The 4,126-nt window shown below is 40.6% G+C and overlaps 1 pseudogene; it reads right to left on the reverse strand.

Moving 5' to 3' along the window:
• Positions 1-276: 276 nt before the first annotated feature.
• LOC148527394 (dual specificity tyrosine-phosphorylation-regulated kinase 3 pseudogene) lies at positions 277-3,914 on the reverse strand (annotated as a pseudogene).
• Positions 3,915-4,126: the final 212 nt, after the last annotated feature.

Genomic DNA, 4,126 nt, shown 5'->3' on the forward strand with positions numbered 1-4,126 from the left:
CTGACAGATCTGACAGATATGTCAGATTTTCCTTCAGATATGAACGATTGAACGATTTTTTAAATCGTTATCGTTCAGATCTGATGAAAAATCTGACCGTGTGTGTGCACCGTAAGCCATGATTATAAATATACACAGACAAATCATTGCAAGATGTATTTTTGTTTTATTTTTTTCCTTAAATATACCAATTAAAATGATGACACTTTTCAGTCAAGGTGGATTCGTAATGAGCAACAAAATATTCTCATTGCTGTGTCAATAAGTATTAGTCAGCTAATAGGGAAATACAGATGGAAATAGTATCCTCCTATTAGAGTCATAGATCAAATTGTGCTGTAACTTATTGGCCACACCCACTACAGGGGGTAATGTAGAGCCCATCCCTGGTGTGCAGCTGGTATGACAAGGAATCCTAGTTTTTCCTGAGGATTTGTCTTCTACTGAGGGTTTAGGTAACTGGTTGCAGATCCATTGGTGTCTGAGTGCCTGATTGGGGGTGCTGTCGGATCCCAATTCAAACAGCCTTTTAGGAAGTCAATAAAGAGAGAATCTTCACAACCATTTAATGCTGCCGACCAGTTCTTGCTGCCAGGAGCACCACGTATTTTGCCCCTGCGTAGCCGGCTTCTGTTTAGGACCACAGACCCATGATGATGTTTGATATCTGTGCAGTAGCGAGGCTGGCCCTTTGAATTGAAAAATATATTTGCTTTCTTGGCTTGATGTAACATCTTTGGAGGTGGAGAGCCAAGGAGTTCCATTATACGTGCTAAGTGGTCGCCCTCATCCTCCCCTGGGAACAGTGGGTAGCAAGTTAACAGCTCCACCAAAATGCACCCAAAGCTCCACATGTCAATGGGCATGCCATAGTCACTTCCCAAGATGATCTCAGGTGCCCTATAGAAATGAGTTTGTATGTATGTGAGGATTCTCTGGTGATCAAAGCAGCTAGTTCCGAAGTCAATCACTTTAATCCCACTGCGTCCTGGGTGTCTAAGCATTATGTTTTCTGGTTTGAGGTCACAGTGGATGATTTTATTTCTGTGCAGAGCCTCCAGGCATTGTAGGATCGAGCGTGCAAAATTACGTACTAGCTGCATACTGAAACCCCGGAATTCGTTGTTCATAATTAGGTCATACAGGGACAGGCTCATGTCCAGGAGCTCAAATGTTATGCAGATGTGATTGCGGAATGTACAGCTTTCCAGCATGTGAATCACATTCATGCTCCCTGTCTTAACGTGTTTCCTAAGATGTTCCAGGATCCGGATCTCTTCCACAACCAGTTGGTGGTATATTGTATCATTACGGATGATCTTTAGGGCCACGTGCTGTTGGAGTTTATGGTCATAAACCTTTGCCACCTGACCAAAAGTACCTCCCCCAATTACCTTCAACACCTCATAGCGATAAGCCACATGGTCATGGGGTACAAATATATAGCGTCCTTGTTCATCATCATACCCTTCATTGTTGGAATTACCTACAACCCCATGCCTCTTCTCTGCATCTGGATTGTGAGCTACCAGAGCAATCTGAGCACTTTTTGGTTGGCACTGGCCGTGTGTTGTCCGCTAGGTGGATAACAGCATCACCCCTGCGGTTGCTGGAATCATCAAATAATTTCTGCACTGTGATCTGCTGGTCATTTTTCTTTGAATATTTATTCCCACTTATCTAAGGAGAGAATGGAAACAAAATAAAGTGAATACATTGATAAACTGACTAGAAATTAGGGGTGAGCGGGTTCGGTTTTACTCGGTTTTACCCGGATCTTTTTATTGGCTGTCGCCGAACATGTGTTTTGGATAGCGAATAAAATCGAGCCAAATTTGCGGTAAAGTGGCGATAAGAACCGAGTAAAACCGAGTAAAACCGAACCCGCTCACCCCTACTAGAAATAGGTAAATATTTGCAAACAATCCCACGATCACACAGACAGAACATTGATAATACACATATGAGTTATTTTATGCAGAAGGCCTGTGGTTTGGTGTTTTCATGAAAAGAGTTTATTTATTTAATTTGGAACACAATACATACTGAAATGCATTTATAGATCGCCAACAGTTTTCTCCACACACCCGGTGTTCCCTTCCTTATAGGGAATGTATGAGATGGAGCTTGGGATGTAATTAACATATTAGCCAACCAATCACTGCAACTGAATACTGGGCTGCTGCTGTTTTATGGAGCATCAAAGGTAGTTAAAGCAGCCTAACAGCTTTTTTTTATTCCTATATATATATATGTTGTGGCACAAACTTGGTCAATCAGTAGTTGTAAATAAATATTGATTGACAGGAAAATCAACCAGTTGCAGCATCCAAATTACAAACTCCTGTTTTGTTGTAGTATCCATATCAGATTCTCTTATTCAGTAAGCAGATGCTCTCTCATAGACTAAGTACAGCGATACACCTGGCAATATCAGTGACATGGCCTATCTCTGTAGTCAGAGAGTTAATAGATCTGATCCCTGCACAAAGCATCTCTAACCGTATACCAGTGTATGCACCCTTACCTTCCTATCTAACCGTATACCACTGTATGTGTCCTTACATTCCTATATAACCATATACCAGTGTATGCACCCTTACATTCCTATCTAACCGTATACCAGTGTATGTTATCGACACATCATGTTCAATCCCACACTAAATTTGATGTCCCGTTATAACAGGATAATAGATGAAGCTAAAACAAATGGAACCATTGGAAAACATGAACATGATTTTCTCCAGGTGGCCTACCCCAAGATTCCAACATTCTATTTATTACCTAAAATACACAAAAATGAGGTGGAACCACCTGGTAGACCCATCGTGTCAGGGATAGGAGGATTATCAGAACAGGCGAGTGTTTTTGTTGACACGCACTTGCGACATTATGTAACTACCCTTCCTTCCTATGCCCAGGATACCTCTGACGTCTTGAGACGGATACATGATATCACTCTTGAACAAGGTCATTTTCTAGCAAGTATAGATGTATAATCACTTTATACTAGTATACATTACACACAAGGCAATTGAGGCTACACGATTCTTCCTCAATATGGAAGGCGCTTCAGACTTTAATGACTTTGTTTTAGATCTCCTGTTGTTTGTTTTGAATAACAACTATTTTGTTTTTAATAACAAATTCTATCTACAAACGAGGGGGACAGCTGCCTGTGCCCCCACCTACGCGAACCTATTTTTGGGGTGGTGGGAGCATTTCTATGTATTCAATGAAGAGAATGAGGAATACACTATGTATGCTCCTATGTGGGTCCGATACATAGATGATATTTTTGTGATATGGACAGGGACAAAAGAAAAATTTCAGGACTTCATGATGAAGCTCAATAACAATAATTTTAATCTGAAATTTATGTTTGAGATCCATCCAAAATCTATCACTTTTTTAGACCTGAGACTTACCATTGATGAACAAGGTAACCTGGTATCGGACCTATATAGAAAACCACTGCAACCAACAGTCTTCTACATTTTAAGAGTCACCATTTCCCACCAACAATTTATAACATTCCAAAGGGTGAATTTTTACGGCTACACAGGAACTGCTCAGACGAGATAGCCTTCAAAATTCAATGTGAGGACCTTATGGAGAGACTTATACAGAGAGGTTATAGTAAAAAAATGGTTAAAAAAGCGAGATATACAGTCTCTAAGACATCAAGAGAATCTCTCATTTTTCCTGACAATAAGATAAAAGAGAGTGTCAAACAGGATAAATTGAGATTCGTTGGAGATTATTGTCAAGAGTGGAAGGAGCTGACTACTATTATACAGAGGCACTGGCATGTACTCCTTCTGGACAACGATCTACAGAAGCAACTTGAACCAAAGGTCCAAATGACCTGGAGGAGGGCCAAAAATCTCAAAGACCGCATGGTGCATAGCCATTTCACTAAATCCATCAGAAAAGACCCTCAGATTTGTAGCTCTTATCCCTGCGGTCACTGTAAAGCATGTCCTACTATGATGAAACAACACTCTGTTATGGACCGCTTTGGTACTAACCATAAAATACGTCAATTCATTAATTGCAGTACCCCTGCAGTAGTGTATTGCCTTGAATGTACCTGCCACAAAAAATATATAGGCATGACTACTCG

Source organism: Taudactylus pleione, unplaced genomic scaffold (genome assembly GCF_031769625.1).
Source record: "Taudactylus pleione unplaced genomic scaffold, aTauple2 ptg000089l, whole genome shotgun sequence".
NCBI classification, from domain to species: Eukaryota; Metazoa; Chordata; class Amphibia; order Anura; family Myobatrachidae; genus Taudactylus; species Taudactylus pleione.